Source organism: Agelaius phoeniceus, chromosome 2 (genome assembly GCF_051311805.1).
Source record: "Agelaius phoeniceus isolate bAgePho1 chromosome 2, bAgePho1.hap1, whole genome shotgun sequence".
In the NCBI taxonomy this organism is placed as follows: domain Eukaryota; kingdom Metazoa; phylum Chordata; class Aves; order Passeriformes; family Icteridae; genus Agelaius; species Agelaius phoeniceus.
Window position 1 is genome coordinate 114,706,229 of NC_135266.1, and position 17,876 is coordinate 114,724,104.

Consider the following 17,876-nt stretch of genomic DNA (forward strand, 5'->3'; position numbering starts at 1 on the left):
AGTGGAACTGGTCCCCGCATGAAGCAGCAGTGCAAGGCTTATTGCAGCTCTCAGGTCCCAGTTATGCTTTCAGAAGTGTTCCCTGCTATTATGAAGGCAAATTTGCCCACAGATGCATTTTTGTTTTATGATCCACTTCTCCTATGAAGTGAGCTTTACTGAGGTTTCCCTACGTGGTGAGCTTTATTGACGTTTCCCAAGCCTGCCTTTTCCTGAGACTTTTCCCAGGATTTTATGCTTTTGAAGAAATACCTGGATAATGTGCTACAGGATGCTGGATAATCCCCATTATTCCTGCTTTGTAATCAAGCTTCTGCATTTCTACCACTTTCAAAATCCATATTTCTGGACAACCACAAGCACCACATGTTTAAAAGAGAGGGAGGATTTGCGTGATATTTATGTGTCCTGTGATTTTAAATTGTGTTGCCTTTGCAGGAGAAAAAAACAAAACCTTTTCCACTACACTGGACAATGGGAAAAGTATCTTTCAGGGTGACAATGCCAATACCTCAACACTCAAGAAAAGAAAGGATTTCTCTACCATTGTTCAAGCATCCTGCTTTGAAGAAATGTGATTGAGAGATGTTTTGTCCTATCTACTCCTGTTTGGTGGGTCCTGGTGTAAATTGAGCAACTGAGAAGTCTTCAAGAGGTAGAATAGGGAATGTATTTTCTCTGCTTTCAGAGAAGAAGACAAGGTTGCAGTGACAAAGAGAAAATAATGAAAGCATACTAAAAAATAAGGGGATCTGGCATATAGGGCTTGAGCTACCAGTACAAATAATATTGCTCACACATTTGCCTTTCACAATTCCCATGAAGAAACCTGGTGCTATTTCTTCACGCCACTGAAAAATACAGTAAACTTCCTTTTACTGTTGATTTTTATTTCAAAAGAGCCCATGGAAAGGTGTTTTATGTTTTCTGACAGCAGTAAAATTGAGTCAAATATTTGATTCCAATATGGAATTCCCACTGTCTATTAAGAATTAAGTGGAAAGTTGATTGTAGCACATTTATTTGTTAGAGTGAGATTTTAAAAGACATACCTCACAGTGTGATTCATTTATCTTAAATTAATTCTTTTTTCTCCACAGTGTAATCTTTCCAGGGAGATATCCAACATAGTTTGAATGCACATTCTACTGTAGGGAAATAAAACATATAGGGGAACTAATGTAGTCATATCCCATTTCCATCAGCTCTTTCACCTGTTAACCTCAAATTTGTTTCAGCCCAGATCTGCTACAAATGCTGCCATTCTTATACTCTGTTATTCTTTCCTGGGACTCTGCTTTGTGTGCTGAAGACAGAATAAATTCTTTGGTAGCAATTATCTGAATTTATATTTTGTGACCATGTCACACCAGAGCCAGCCAATGTTCATGTTCTCTTGAGAACACAACAGGAGATAGAATTTCACCCCAGATTCTCAGGTTAAGCCTAAATGTTTTGTTTTCCAGGTGATAATTGCATACCTAAAGGTATTAGAACTGCTGTTCATGTTGCATGATGAAACAAAGGTGGGGTTTGGAGGGAGCCTGAAGAGAGGTACTGCTGTAGCTTTCTATAAAGCCATATTTAGGCACCTTGGGGAGCCAAATTAGAATTTGGAACCTTAGGACCACACAACTCAGGAAGACCCTGACCAGAGGAGCTTTACTCTTTGAAGAAATTTATTCTTCTATTGCTGTGGGTGTCAAATACTGAACTACCTGCACTAAACAGCAGCAGGAGTGCTGAAAAAATTGCTCAATATAAAAGAGAATATTAGGCTGGCATTTTGTGGAAAATCTGGCTTCTAAACTGCAGGAGGCAATGAGGATCTAGGACAGGTGAGTTAAAATCTAATCCTGTCCTTATTACAAGCAAAGGGTTTTTGCCTCATGACTTAAGAGTGATTTGGGGAATACATGGGATTAAAACTTGGAGTTTTCCAGTTCAAGCCGACTTTGGGATCTTGATAGCTGCATATCAGATTCTCTTTGACATTTTTTTTTCTATTTTGGAAAGAGCTGTAGCTTAAGAGGTCAGGAAATATCATTTTAAGAGCAGTTTTGGCCTTTGCAGAGCTTGCATCCACATGCTTCAAGAAAAGGGAGAAAACGTGTGTAAAATGTGCTGTGACTATTGGGAGTCCTGCTGAACAGTCCCACCTGAAAAATGTGTTCTATACAATAGAAAAAAATGGAAAGCTGAAACATCAAAATTCCTTGACAGCAATTACACCCTCTTTGCTTTCTTCAAAGCAGTTGCAAAAGCAGGCAAAAGGGAGAAAAGAAAGGAAAACAGTGCAAATTATGGATTTATTTTTCCTGGAAATCTCTGACCAACCTGGTGCTCTTATTGGACTATGCTGGCCATAGCTAAGCTCCCACACCACTATGACCTCCAGCCATTAACACAAGACAGAGCTGGAAGAATTATTCTCATGTTACTGGTAAATTGTTCTCAGATTACTCCACTGGAGGCCCAGCTGTGGTTTTATAATGTGCAATTACACTGGGTTAAGTGAGGCTGGTGCTTCCAGGAAACGGGAGCATTGATGGAGTGTCTGTGCTCTGGGAGCAGCAAAGTTTGTTGTTTTTTTTTTATTTTATACTCTGCTGAATAATGGAAGTGTCTATTTTATATTGAATCCATCAAACTAGGGTGGCATGAAGCTGAGGAGCTTCACCATTACTCTGCCAGTCCTTACCTTCATTACAGACTTACACTTTGGCCCCATCAGCAGAACAATCTGCAGTGAGGAGCTTTTTTTGTCAGGTCGGAACTGAAGGCTGTTTTTTTGGCAACTGAACAGAACTGAACTGTTTTTTTTGGCAATTTTGTGATTTTTTTGGTGTTGATCAGAGCTTCCAAGCAGCTTCTGTCCTTCCTGCTATGAACTCCTGCTTGTTGGAGAAGTCTTCTTGCAGTCTCTGCCTAGCAAATGTGGTGTGATCAATTGTCCTTCATGCAGGTAAAGTTCTGCCCACAAATTTGGCATTAATTCTGTTTTCCTCTGTATCCTCTAACACATTAATCTACTTTCTGCAGAGAACACAAATCACCATCAGTTTAGCATGACAAACTAATAGAAGCACTAAGAAAATATGTATTATTAGACTTAGTCTAATATTTATTTCAATATTTTTTGGGACACTTACCTCCCAATAAGTGATAGCCAATTCTGATAGATTTCATTCTATCACCCTACAGGAAAAACAGGCAGCTGAAAGAAACCCTGTTGGCCCATATTTTACAGATTATTTTTATGTCAAAAGCTTCTTTTCCTTGACCACTGTTTAATGTTGCACTGTAATAGCAGTAATAACTACTTGCTCCAGCAGTTTTCCATGAATCTTTACAAAGTCATTGATGTGAAATTTGACTGGTATTAAACTGCTTTTATCCCACATGTAATTGCTGCAGGCAGGCACCTTCCCTTCTGCCTCCTAAATTTTAATCACTGTCACACCACATGTAATTAAATACATGCAGAAGGCACGTATTTTAGAGTTCTGAGCCTTGATTACTTAATTTTAAAATGTTTTATGGTGGAATAAAAAGTTTACAATACTCCAGCCTACAAAAAATGTAATCTTGTTGTAAAATATCACTCTAATTGAATTTGCAGCTCCCAGTGACTTCCAAGGTTACTCTCAGAATGGCACTGGTGACAATGGTGAAAGTGGCACAGGTATTAACCCTCCTGGCACTTCCTGCAGTGGCCATTCCTTTAACATATATTTGTGACATTTTTACTCTGTTTGTCCTGGATTTTGCCACTAAAACCCTGTAGGTATTTTGTTCTCTTCCTCTAATTCCTTCTGAGACATCTTTGGGAGAGTGAATTTCTTCCAACCCTGACATGAAGCAAAAATAACATAAAAATAAAAACACGTCACCTACTTATGTTACCCATCTTTGATTTAAAGAGTGCTCAGAGCAAGTAGGAGCTTTCTTGATGCTTGGCAGATGTGTGAGAAGTCAGAGAGTACAGAAGGGAGGCACAACTTAATTAAAATGATCACTTGCCTCAAAATATTGGGACAAACAGACCCATGAGGAATTTTGTCTGTGTTGAAAGAGAAAAGACTATAGGGCAGCAGCAATTATGGGAGTTTCAGTTCTTCCCGATTGTTTTTCCTTTGACCTGAAGTGAATGGATTCCTTTCCTGGTCTTTGCTCTTCTCTGTTAAGCAAAGCAGAATAAGAAAATGTTTGGGGTTTTTTTGGGGTTTTTTGTTGGGTTTGTTTGTTTGTTTGGGGTTTTTGGGGTTGTTGTTTTTTGGGGGGGTTTTTTTAATTTTAAATTTCAAAAATTCATCATGGGTCATTTTAAAGCACAGCTTTAAACAGTTTTGCTGCACTGCCTGCTGGACACAACCAAGATGCTGCTTTAGATTGATCCTTGCACAGACCTATCTATGCTATGGCCATTCTCAGGTTTTTCATACCAGCAAAGTTTTGGCAACTTTCTTTTTCCCTTCTTTCCTTTCTTGACAGCTCTGTGGGGATTTTTAAAAATACCTCTGTAGTCTCTCTGTATTTCAGGGTGCTTTTAGGGACTCTTCTTGTTGGTGAGTGCAACAGGGACTAAAGAATGATTTGAAACTTTCAGGGGTTTTGTTAGAAGATTATGCCACTGCACAGAAGTGGTTTGGATGAACTTTTTTAATTGTTAAAGTCCAAAGTTCTAATTAGGTCATCCAATAAAGTAGCTTGAGGTAAACAGCAACAGCACTTTCAGACTCCCCTGACTCCAGTGAGAAGAGTGGATTGTTGGCACTTCTGAGACATCAGACCATTCAGTTTTGTTTTCTACGGGTAAAAAGTGTTATTAGAGAGGAGACAAAAGACCCTTCTCTCTAATCGTGGGAGGCAGAACAAAAGTAAGTGGTGGCAAGGGAGATTCAGGCATTCAGAAGAAAGAACAAAATGCTTTCCAGTGGTAAAAATAATGAAAAAAACAGAATGGCTTTGGTTGAGTCTCCACCCTTTGAGATATTTAAGAGCAAGACATCATCAGGTATCTCAAGGGTGGCCTAAATTTTGTTGATGTTGCCAAACAAAAGGGAAGGTCTGGAGAGAATTCCACAACCTCTTGGAACTTTATGCATTTGAGCAATGTGTTAGACATAGCTCTGTGCTTATGGATACTTAAACAAAAGATAGGATTAACATTTTTACACAAATGACTAAATTTTGCAAACTTACCACAGTATTAGTCTGACCAACTTAGACTACTGAGTTTGCAATAGCGGTAAGATGGTGGTTTTCTTCATAAAATATCAATTTTTGGGTTTTTTTTTTTACTTTTTTTTTTCTGGGAAGTGAAACAGGGTAAAAAAGTTTCTTTAAACCCACTCCAAATCAGATCACTGCAATATTTCTACATGTTTATAATGCATCTACAATGTGCAGTGTGAGTCCTGCAATGAGAAAGTCTCAGATACAACAACTACAATCAAACTCTCCATTTAAAACTTACAACTTTCTGCATCATTTGATTGTTTGGGAGAAATTAAAAAAAAAATCCCTTATGAGATCCGGTAATGAAGGAACTTTTTTTTTTTTTAGTGCTAAATGGCAAATTTCTGGGTCAAACGCCTGCCAATTTAATAGGAATTAAAGCAGTGATGTGATAGCTCTGTACATTATTTGCAATTCAGGGAAGCATGAAATTTAGTCCTACCCTGTGCTGGGTCACCAGCATATTGCTGTGCTGACATTTGGACATGACTGCATTCCTTTCCTCTCTGCCTTGCAAATGAGCAGTTTGGAAATAAAAATAGAATTACACTGAGGCAGGCCTGGCAAGAGAGCAGTTTCACCACTCTGATTGATGTTTTATTTCAGGGTAAAGTATTATAAATACTTGTATAATATGATAAATATTACGTATTTAAAAGAGGTCTGGAATTCAATAACTAACGTTTTTTATTTAAGTTACTTTAAATTAATTATTTAATTTGAATCAAAATGGCTTATTTTACACACAATATTGCTATCCTCCATAGTAAAACCATGGTTGAGTGATATCTCTTGTTAGTGATGCTGTCCAATTCTGCCATTGCTACAATCTTTATTAATCTACAGCCTGTGACAAAAGCATGGGCAAAATAAATATCAGACTTTTATTCCTGGATCCCAGCCTAATGTAAGCCAAATTTTTAGATTAAAATGAAATGGCACTGTTGAAACCTAAAGTAAAAGTTTCTACTTATAGAGTCATCTTTCAGTAAGCACATTTTCATCTTTGATATACTGGGAAATAAGTGATCCTCTTTATTAAAAAAAAATCTCAAGCCAATATAAAAAAATAAAATACCTTCTCCTGTGTCTCCTTTTTCCCATATCAACTTTTCATGGCTCATAGGATACAATCATCTTGTTTGAGATGGATTCTGGAGAACTTATATTGAGAGCTATTACTGGCAATACAAAAAGAAAAAAAAAAGACAAAGGAGAAAGAAAAGTGGAATTATTTTTCAGAGTGAGTGGAAATCATCAGCTTTAAAAACTGATCTTAACATTACACATATCCTTTGGGAACATCCTGTAAGTGCCACAGTTTGAATTTTAGAAACAAAATTTTAATAAATCATGTTCCTAATGCAAGAATGAGTTTTCTTCTAATAAGACTTGTTGAAGTATCTTTATGTGTCCTTCTAAGCCTTCACCACTTACTTTATCTTGAAAGATATTGTTGATTTTTTTGGCAAGATTTATTTGTATTTCATGCTAAATGGAATGCTTTTAGACATAAGTAGTCTAATTTGCTCTATAAAGTGCCAGAAGAGTTTCTTCCAAGAGACTTTCTGCTGCAAACAAAATATTCTGCCAGCATTTGAGTTGGCATTTGAGAGTCAACTCAGAGCTTCATCACAACCTTCAGTGGTAACCAGGTGAGTGAATTTGGGAGTAAAGTTAAGAAAATGTGTGTTCCTTGCAGTTCAGTTCTCACTTCATGTGTAGGATCATTTACAGTGGGAGTGTCTGACTCTGCTACAAAGGGCTCTGAGCAGGACTGAGATTGATATTTTCTGTGTGTGATACTGGCCCTTCCCCTGGGTGCAAGTGTCACCCTGAAGGAACAGAAATTCAAGTCACAGCTCAACTGTTTACAACCTGTCACATCTTGCCTGCAGTTATGAGGTGCAAATCTTGCAAATGCAAAGATTTCAGGTGGTTTTGCATTTACAAATGAGGCATTACTGATGTGGGCACTGGAGGACCAGCTATGAAAATAACCTGATTTTTGAAAAAAAAAAGTATTTTTTTCAACCAGCACTGTTTCACTTCCATCTCCCCAGCCATCACAACCCTGAAAACTTTTCAATCATTTTTAAGTTTTTCTCCCATAGAGGTTTTTTTGGCGTAGTATACTTGGAATAAACATTTCTGAAATAAAATTTGGCCCACTTAAATCAGCCTTCTGTAGGTAAGGACCATATAGCTCATACATATATTAATTATTGAAGACTGTCTGAACATTAACATTCCTATTATTTAAAATACTAACTATGAAAATTAATATGTGTTTAGATGTGATTTGTGTGTTATGTTTGCATGTATTTGCATGCATTTACTTGTACACAGATGCATGATATTTACCTTGAGTTTAAAATGCTTTCAGTGCCAATCCAGCAAATATTTTATACCCACAATTGAATATGCATCTAAGCAAATGTTGAGCTCATGGATGCATCATTAAACACATCAAAGGGCCTAACCTTACCAAACAACCTTTTGGGGTTCAAATATTTACCCTGAGCTAATAGGAACATGATGTGCTGACAATGACACTGGAAGTTATTTGTATTTACATAAGTATTAATGGAGTGGTTCAAGGACCCTGTAAAGGGAACTCCATAAATTGGAGGCTGTCATCTTTGCAACCTTGCCTGTAATTTTCCACTAGGCAGAAAAATATGATGGTCCAAATCACATTTATTACCAAAGCTGGGTAACAGTGTTGAAGTGACTTTAATATGAATGAGCACTGCGTCTTTGAAGCATCACAAATGACACTTTCTGAAAGGAAGAAAACATTAGTTGGTGGGAGGACACTGTAAAAAAATCCCAGACATAAGGGGAAAAAGAAAAACTTTAATCCAGAGACAGCATGTAGCATCAGGTTGTGCAAATGACTCTTTTTTGGGGGTGTTCCCAAATGAAATACATCACTATGGGAAAATGGCAATTTTCAGTCAGCCTGGCAGTGTCAGATCTGATTCCCTATTCATTTCCCCTATTAAAAAGAGTTCAAAATAACTCTTTGCCACTCTATTTTTAGTGCTCCAGCTATTGATCCCCACATATTGCAATATCTCCCTTTTGCCCTTGTGTGTCCTGTACTTATTGTATGTGAGTCTACTAAAAATCAGTGAGGCAGAGAAATTGTTCTTGTTCCTCAGCCATGCCACTGCCCCATGATATCAGTGCACCTTTTTGTCACCCCTTGTGGCCCACCAGAGCCTGTTCATGGTTTCATTTTGAATAAGCAAAAAACACAAAGTAAAGAGCAATAGAGGAACAGCTGCCTGTGCTGTGAGCTGGCCAGAAGTCTGTGCTCACAGCAGTTCATATTGTCAGCTGCCTGAAATATCTTAGCACCAATCAGGCAGCCTCTTTGTAGGAAAGCTTTAAAAAGAAAACAAAAAGTGAAACGTTCCAAGAGGCAGCAGGAAGACTTGTGCCCATGCTGCAAGTCACAAACCAAAAAATTGGCATATTCGCTGTGTGTAGAGCAATGGAAAATAAAACTTAGCAGAATCTCCAGCTCTGCTTTTGTGTGATACAGGAGAGGAGAATTATGAAGCATTTTTTAGCTGTGTTTATAGGGAGGAAAGGTTTTGCAAACTTGACACCCAAGGGAGTTTCCCAATTAAGAATGAAAAACAGAGGCAGTGAGCCCATGCTGGCAGCAGTACCACACAGCAGAGGGTCAGAATTTTTTAAAGCATTGCTAGTGAGTGGAATAGTGACATTTCCACACAAATATTTGTAAGGATGTTGCAGGTCTTGCTTTGCTTGGTCTCTCTTTCATGCAGGTCTGAAGCCCAAACCCCCACCTGGCATTAGCTCCACCCAGCTGTGTCCAGCTCAGAATTTTACCCTGTTCTCCTCTCACCCAGTGTTTGGATTGCTGTTTTATAATTTTTAATTTTTATATTTTTATTTGGTTGTTTATTTGGTTGCTTTTTTTGGTGTGGAGTCTCTGCAGACTCTGAGCTGGCTCCTCCAAACCTGGAGTGCAGCTGGGAGGAGGACTGATAATGCCATTCCCTGATTTTTTATTTTGTATTTTACTATTCTCCACAGTAAAACATCTCAGGAAAAAAAAATGGAAACTGTGACTGGCACAATGTGGTGCAGATTATTGCTATCTATTCAGTGTGAAAATCCTGCTTCTGCATGGGGTCATGATCAGGAAGGAGCTAATGATCACACACACATATTTTATTAATACCACCATGGCTTTAAATGTTATAGTCAGTGTGGATTCACGGCCACTGAGGTGACTTTCATGTTAAGCATGTGAAAAATACAGCTTTTTAGAAACATAAACAAATCTGAAAACACCATTGCACACCTTTCAGCATTACAAAGATTAATTTTGCTCTCTCTCATTATGCAACAGATTTTTGGAGGAGACTCAATGGAATTATTGGTAGGTGGAACTAAAGCCCCTCGTGTACCAAATGCAGCTGAGAGTGCAGCCAGCCTGGACCAGACTCCCACTCACGGTGCTTTGAAAGCAGCTGTCTGGAATTAAGGCTCTTGGAAAAAAAAAAAAAAAACAACCTGAAATCAATGCCTTTTAACTCACTGGGAGATGCTTAAAGTGCTTGTTTTAATTCTGGTCTAAAAGATTTAGGGAGTTGCTTCTGAGAGGGAAAAACAGCCTGTAGAGAAAATGAAATGCCTTAATGCCTCAATTTAGACAATTGCCAAAGTTCAGGCTTAAGAATCAGGTTTTTGACTTTGATCTTCAATTAGGAGAGAAAAGCCACTCACCTTGCTTACAAATTGCTAAATTTTGATTTGATTTCCAAGTCATCCCTAAATTCAGTCCAAACTGCCCTCTAGATCTTATAACTCTCGCTGGGAAAATAATTTAAAAGAATACTGTTTTAATTTTAAAAGTTAAAATAATTTAAAAGACTACTGTCTCCTACCTTTTCTCTGAATTCCTGCTTTAACTTAAAATACTTCTTAACCCCTGCATTGATTTGTTCAAGGAATGGACTGTGTGGTCAATCAAGTAACACTGAAGTGATTAATTAGAACATGTTTAGTTCCAATTGACTTGTTATTATATAATATACCAATGAAAGAAACTGGCCCAGTAACTCATTTTTTGCCAGAGGGAAAAAAAATGAGATTTCAAATGGGTTGCTTTCTAATCAAGATGTGCACAAAAATTCCCTTTTTTTGCGGTGCAGCCAAACAGAAGCACTTTTACATCATTTTGGAACTTCTTGACATATGAAAATAGTAGTTTTTATTGAGATACTTTTTAGTATCCAAACCCTTAGGACACCCTTGGCTTTAAATTTAAGTTTTGTCAATGAAGATTGAAAGAAAAGTCAATTTTCAAGTTAAGATCATAACATACCATTCTGGGTATTGAGGTGATTTTTCTATCATTGAGGAACATGCCTTACTGTGGGAAGAGAAATAGGATTGTGGGGAGCCTACATGAGTTGGATATTGTGGTTTGACAAGAAGGCTCAAAGCTGTAATTCAGCTGGCAGGAAATGACACCAGGACACAAATAAGATAAGTAAGGTAAAGTCAGCCAGTGGGAAAAGTTGAGTCTTCACACAGACAGAAGCTTAAGAGGGTAAAACAAGGAATTGTGGAATTGTAAGGATGCTGAAATAAAATGTGGTGCCTCCTGAAGGAACAGAAACTTGTGTCCTGCAGAGCACCCAGTTTGCCATTGGCATAAGATTCTGCCTGAGAGAAAAAAAAACAGAAAACCAAACCCAAAACAAATAAACACTCGTTTTCCAGACTCCAGGTTCTGAGTCCAATAAAGGTACTTTCAGTATGAAACTACTACCATTACAAAACAACATAATCAGACAAATAACTGCCCCTGAATCACTTTCCTGTGCTGTAGAATACTCGAAATGAAACAGGCAAAAAGATCTCTGTTTGATGGGGAAGAAGCCACCCAGATGGAAATGCAGCTCAGATGGAAATGCAGGCTGGTATCCTGTCAATCTGCTGCATCTGTGCTTGCCCAATCAAACCAGAAGAGTGAAACAAACTTCAGAGGATTTTCTATCACACATCAGTCTCCCCAGGTCAGTCAGCAGCACCAGAGGAAAGCACAGAGACTTTGGCTGCAAGCAATTTAAAGAATAAATAGGAAGTCTACCCTGAATAAGGATAGGAATGGTTTTACATGTTAAACATTTGCTCTGCCATATTCTTTTCACAATGGCAGTATAAAAATGGATGCCTTTTAGCTCTATAAATGCCTATTACTTCTGGAATTTCAAAAATGTCTGCAGTGGTTATGGCAGCTAGAACTGGGGAATGCATTGCAATGATTTAAAATACTTCTGTTGGTTGTCCTGGTACTTTTTGAACAAGGCTGGCTCCTTTCAGTCTTTTGGAATGCACCTGTGCTCTCCTAGTCTAAAAAGTATTTACAACAAGATAAGAAAAGCTGCCTAAAATGCTCTCATTAATTCTTATATTCTGTTCTTTTTCTTCAAGCACAAACGTTAAAGGGAAAAAAAAAGCTTTGTAAAATTAGCTCAAGTCATAATCCTATAAACTTTTCTGCTTGCCAATGCAGGGCCCCCAAACTTACTAATTTTCCTAATTCTATCACTGCCATTAAGTGAAGATATTACTGTTTCCCCAAACTGTAAATTTTATATTTATAAAGTCAGGCCATATCCTGAGGTATCTGACATCTCTCCAACAAAACAATCCTCAGTGTGACAGCTGTGCTTTGACAGAGAGAATTAAGACAGCTTTGACAATACATCACTGAAGTGATTGTGATCCCTGAATATTTCCAGCTGTCTTTTCTGACCTTGCTGAGAACTAATGTTTTTCCTTGCTTTCCTCATCACTGTCCATGTCACCAGATGTGTTGTGCTACCCACAGGTCTTTTTTTCCAGAGTGGCAGCAGGGAGAATACTGAAACTCAGGGCAAGAGACAGCATAAAGTGCTGTTGTAAACTGACAGAATCAACAGGAAGGAATGAGTGGTTTGAGATTTATTCAAACTAGGATCCATTTCCATGCAAAGAGCACAACAAATTTATTATCCAGATCCTCCAAGTATGCAATACAGCATGGGTAATTTTAATTTGTAGGTGCTGTTAATTATTCCTGTTCCATTAATAACCACGGGAACTTTAGGTTTTTGGTAGGAAATTAGAAATAAATTTGAAAAGTAATTACTTCATTAAATTTATTAATTATGTGTTATAACCACCTCAATCTTCTTTAAAATGAATGACAAGATGCTTTTCTTATTCATTATTCTATATGAATTTTAAAAGTGCTACTTTCCTTTTCAACTCTAGGACAATGAAGAAGAGCTATAGAAGATATTTCTGAACCAGATGGGTAGAAGAATTCAGAAACTGGAAATTTAGGTCAGTACTGCAGCCAGAGAAAGCAAAACTGAGATATTTAATTGCTGACTTCAATGAAACATGGGCTCAAGGTAGTTTCTCTTAAATGCATTCTCTAGGTAAGAAACTGCACCTTCCTAAGGCTTCCATTTTCCACATGTACATGTGAGAACAGAAAAAGTGCAAGTATTCTTTCTTGAATCTTAAGGAGGCAACTTTTCTTTTTTTTTTTTTTTTTTTTTTACCCAATGTGTGGTTTGTTAATCTGTCTGCAAAGAAATTTTTAGGCAAAAAGAACAGGAAAGCATCAAGGAAAGAACTTATGCCTGCTGAAACTCATCACAAAACTTCAGGCAAGTGTTCAAAATACAAACAATTATATGTCCAGAATTCAGGACTGAAAATAGGCCTTAAAAATATGCAGGAATTTTCACAAAATAAGGTTAACTAGTTAAAGGCTTCACTAAATGCCTCCCTTTCAATTAATCAGCCACACTCCTCACACATATTCTTTTATCCAGTTCAGGGAGCTTCTGGCTGTTTTCACTCTGGCTTGTGAGTTAGCAGCAAGGAGTCAAACCTAGTTATTTGCATGTTTTTCCTCCTCTTTCATTCTGCACTTCTGTGGGCATAATGCACACTGACTGACTTTTTTCCCCACACCTTGAGTGATGAAAGGGTGAGAGCTAAAGGAAAGTTGTTGGAACATCAGTAAATTGGGATCTGTAAAAATAAGGTGTTTAAATATTCAACATAAGCAGTTACTGTGGCATCAGAAAAGCTTGAAAACAGCAGAGGAAGTGAGTAGTTTCGTCATTCCTTGAGATTGCTGTGGGGACTGTGCAAAACATCATAGATCTCTGATTTATTAGAATGCAGAGCACTTCTATTCTCCTATTAACTTGTGGGCCCATATGTGCTTCAGTTTCCCTGGTGTGGCAGAGCCTCTGCTGGGCTCTCACAGAGTCCTGAGCCTGGTTTCTGTTTGCATTTGGGGGCCAAAATTTTGTCTGTTGCTGAAGCAGGAGGGAAAATGTCTGAACAGCATGGAGAGGGCCCAGGGTGAGAGATGGGGCTGGGAGAACAGGGTAAGGATGGGCACACTTTTAGCTACTCCCTGTCCTCTGCTAGCAGATATTGAAATCAGGAGAGATTTGACACAGTTGAGCTCCCTGCTTTCAGCACCAAGAAGCCATGGGGAAAAGTGATCTTCTGGAGCTGCTTCCTTTTGCTGCACTGTGGGCAAAGCCCTGGTCAAGCCTTCGTCTTTCTTCATTCTTTCTTGCAGCAAGGTAAATCCATGTTTCTTGTTATATCCACAGCCTCTTTAAGAACTTTCCATACACTTGAGAAGTATTAATATTTATTTTCTCCAACTTTTCCTTCCCTGGCCTTTTAAAATTTAACCTGTACTTAGCCTTCATTAGCTCTTCTGTATAGTTCCTGGCTTACAAGAACTTTGATATTTCTCACTCACCTGTAGACTTTTTTTAAATCAGTCCACACCTTCCCTGAAGTGTAATGTCAAAAAACTGGATGAAGCCTTTCAATTGGTGTCCTGCCAATGAACAGCAAAGGAATTATTTGACATTTCTTATTTATATTCCAAATATCACTGGTTGAAATAATGTCATCCAACTTAATGCTGTAATTGTGGACACCTGACCCAGAGTTTTCAAATTTCTTTAAAGTGAATGCGCTGACTTTGGGGTATGACCCATCTGAGGTTTTTACCTCTAAACTTTAAATTAGTGGGTGGAATTGTACTTCAGAAGTGCCTGTTCATGTTGGCTCATGGGATCATAGAGTGGTTAAAATAAAGGTACTCACCTGCAGTGTGCAGGACTGCTTTTGTCCAGATAAATACCATTCTTCACTTGCACCTGTTTTATACTTCTGGATACAGGAGACTATGGGATTGGAAACTAGTCCTTGATCCATATCATTGACTCCTGTCTCCTGCACACACCAGGAGATACAGATATATTTATATAATACATCATTCAGGAGCATCCTCACACACAAAAACATGCTGCAAGTCACAGAGCACTTCCCAAACATCCATTCCATGTGTAGTAAAAGACCAAAGTTTCAGATGCCATGTGCCTCAGGAAAAGAGGAAGGATGATGATTCCTCTGTGCTCCTGGCAGAGCACATTAATAAAACCACCCTGAATTCCCCTGAAAAGCAGAAAAGGACCATACCTACCCAAGGAGGGTCAGCGATTGCTGCCAAACTGACAAGGAGTTGGAGTTCTCTGCCATCCTCAAATCTGGCAGTTGTTTTTGTCATGTGTGGCTGAACATAGCACAGACATGTCAGGCTGAAGTAAACCCTGCACTCTGAGACCACAAACTGTAATTTAGAGGATTTAAAAAAAAAATAGTTTCTGGTTTGTATCTACATTCGTCCCCTCCTGAAACCCTGCACCACACACGTCAAGTGCAGTCCTGCTGTTTTGTTATAATTGTTATCTGCTGTCCTCATAGTGAGGGGGTGCAAAGCCAGAAAAATGCAGATTATTTGGAGTAGCTCCAGTTGTTCAGTCAATGAGGAGGTTCAGTCCTGTGTCTCTTCACATACAGGCACAGGATTTAATTTTCTGCACACTTTTTTTTTTTCAGTAAAACAAATAAACTTTTTTTTTTTTGCCTGCAATGAATTGCAGTTAATACTACATACAAAATGCTGAAAGAGTAGCAGAGTATTAGCATTTCTGAATGAAAATATGACATTTTATATACCCTTAAGGAAAAAAATTGCTAGCTCCCTGGAGCTACCCTGACCAATTTAATTTACCACATCACTACACATATGAAGTCAAAACTTCCCACTGCCTTTCCATCTACACATAAAACTCAGAGTATCAGTGTTTTTTTTTTCTTCTTGTGTGTGTTTTCATTATATTTCTTTAGACTTGCTATTTAATAGATATTCACACGGTTGTGATTCTGGTCTCTTTTAATTTGATCTCTGCATTTCACCAGAAGAGAATCATACACTCAATTCTTAAATGATAGAAGAAGGTGAAAGCCAAAAAGTGGATCCAGCCCAAAAGCATTAAGGAGTTGCAACATTTAGGTAAATAAGTTGAAAAATTCAATGGATTTCTATTCTTTATGACCCTAGAACTGACAAAGCCCTGTAGCAGGTAAGGTCTGAGTTAAAAATTAAAAATTTCAAACCATCCCTAACCAGAGGATATCTAAGCCAAACCTAAAGGTGTGAAAACCAAACACCAACTACAGAAACTTTTTCCTGCTTCCAGGTTCATATCAGATCACTTTGTTTAGGATGAGAGGTTCAAAGGTTTGAAACATTTCACCCCTAGGAATGAGGAAAGGCTCAGCTGAGCCTGAAAAGATTTGGTTTTATGTGTCTGGGGATGTCATGAGGCCTCAACACTGCTTTTAAAATAGTCTAAATCAGGGCTGTTGAATGGATCACCCTCATCATAAAACACCTCTCAAATTGCTGCACAATTGAAGTTAATTTCACAGTGTTAGTGCAATAAATACCTAAGAAAAGCCTGGAATTATGTGCTCAGAGTTCTTGTATATCATGTGCCAGGTCTTTAACCTGATTCGGCCCAAGCAGATTTTTCACTTTGCTCTTTGGAAGAGGAAATTTAACTTTCCATATTAACATGTTCTTTTATTCCTAAGTCATATCTTGATAAATAATTTTTATCATTACAGGGCATAAAAATCTGCAGTTAGGAGACATTTAAAACAGTAGCATATTTCCACTTCAAATATAGAAAGAAAAGCAGGGGAAAAAATTGGTGTGTGGTGCTGAGGGAGAGCATCAGAGCAAAAATCTTTGAAAGATGAAGCATATGAAACTGGCTGGCTGCCTGGCTGCCTGATGTTCTCTTTTAGGTTCTTGCTGAGACTTACTTGAATTTCAAATTGTTTCCTAAGCTGGTGAATAGCAGGTGCTTGCTAACCAGCTCATAATGAGTACAGAAGTCCAGCTCCATGGAGGCTTCTCTCCCTGCTTTTGGCTATCCCTTTTCTTGTGGAGAAAAAGCACTGGAGCTGGAAATTGGAAATTTTAATTGAAAGCACACATACCAGAGACAATTTTGTAGCCTTCTGAACACAGAGAGCTAAAAAGAGAGCAGGACGTTGTTAATTTTTTATGCTATGTATGCTGGTATATATTTGGGGATGGGTATATTATTATCCTGAAACCAGGATGTTTGCAAAAAATGCCCAAACCAAGCATTCACTTTTTTATTTCTTACCTGGGCAGGTTCTTGTTCCAGGCTGCTCATTCTAGAGGCAAAAACTGACAGATATCAGTCCTGGCTGTTTCTTTTGCCTAACATCTCTCTCAGGTTAATCAGAGAACATAAGAAATTAAAGACTTCACTAAAATATTCCCTTTTTTCTCACCCTTTCCCCATTAATCCTAGATTAATGGTTTTGACATGTTTTGGGACTTTGTGAAATTATATCTTTGCAGCTCTGGAATGTGTGTAATGCATAAAATGTGCAGTCTGGTACAAAATTGCCACATAACTCCCCAAAATGAAGCCATTAGTGATGCAGTAAAATCAAGTGACACTGAGGACAAAAACCAGCAGAGGGGGAAAAAGTCTCAGGTGACAGAGTCCACTGTCTGGAATATCACAGGGCCACAGCTTCAGTTCAGCAGAGACATGATTGTCTTGTCCACTGCTAATCAAATAGGAGAAACTGAATAATGTAAGCAAAAAACATTTCTTATTTTATTTATTTTTGATATAACATAGTATAAAATTTATATAACATTTTCTTATAACATTTCTTTTATTTTCTTTTTAGTCTGCAAATAGAGATGTAATATTTTGCCATTTTAAATAAACATATAAAGTAAGCTTTTCTTTAGCAAAACAAGGTATTTAAATAAGTTTGGAATGATTGTCATGATAGCAAAGGAGCCTTTATTTACAAAACCTGCAGACTGACTATCACCTAGTTCAATTCAGTGTCAGCCCATTGATTCATAGAGGCTTTGTTGATTTATGGCAGTCAAGGATCTCATCCAACATTAATAAATTCCATTTTAAATGAATTGTTGTAGAGATTGCAGTATCTTAGGTTTGGTTTTCTTATTAAGCAGTGAACTGATTGCATAACCTATTGAGTGAGGAATTTATATATTCTCATTACTGAGGAGTTATCTGCAATGCTTTATTGATGGATTTGTGTCAGATAATCCATAATTATCAGGGGCTAAAAATGACTGAAAAACTACCACAAAAACAGTCAATGAAAATGTTGAT

General features: G+C 37.8%; 1 protein-coding gene across 2 annotated transcripts in view; it reads left to right on the plus strand.

Annotated features, from left to right (window-relative positions):
- LOC143693419 (uncharacterized) overlaps window positions 1-17,876 on the plus strand; it is a 441,857-nt gene that overhangs the window by 401,181 nt on the left and 22,800 nt on the right. The window contains exons 1-3 of one of the 2 annotated variants that reach the window (XR_013181084.1): window positions 9,674-11,309; window positions 12,553-12,624; window positions 13,738-13,895. The gene's annotated coding sequence lies outside the window, so the exon portion shown is untranslated. Of the gene's footprint in view, window positions 11,310-12,552; window positions 12,625-13,737; window positions 13,896-17,080; window positions 17,317-17,876 lie in introns of those variants that run through there. The other variant, XR_013181085.1, reaches the window with a different exon arrangement.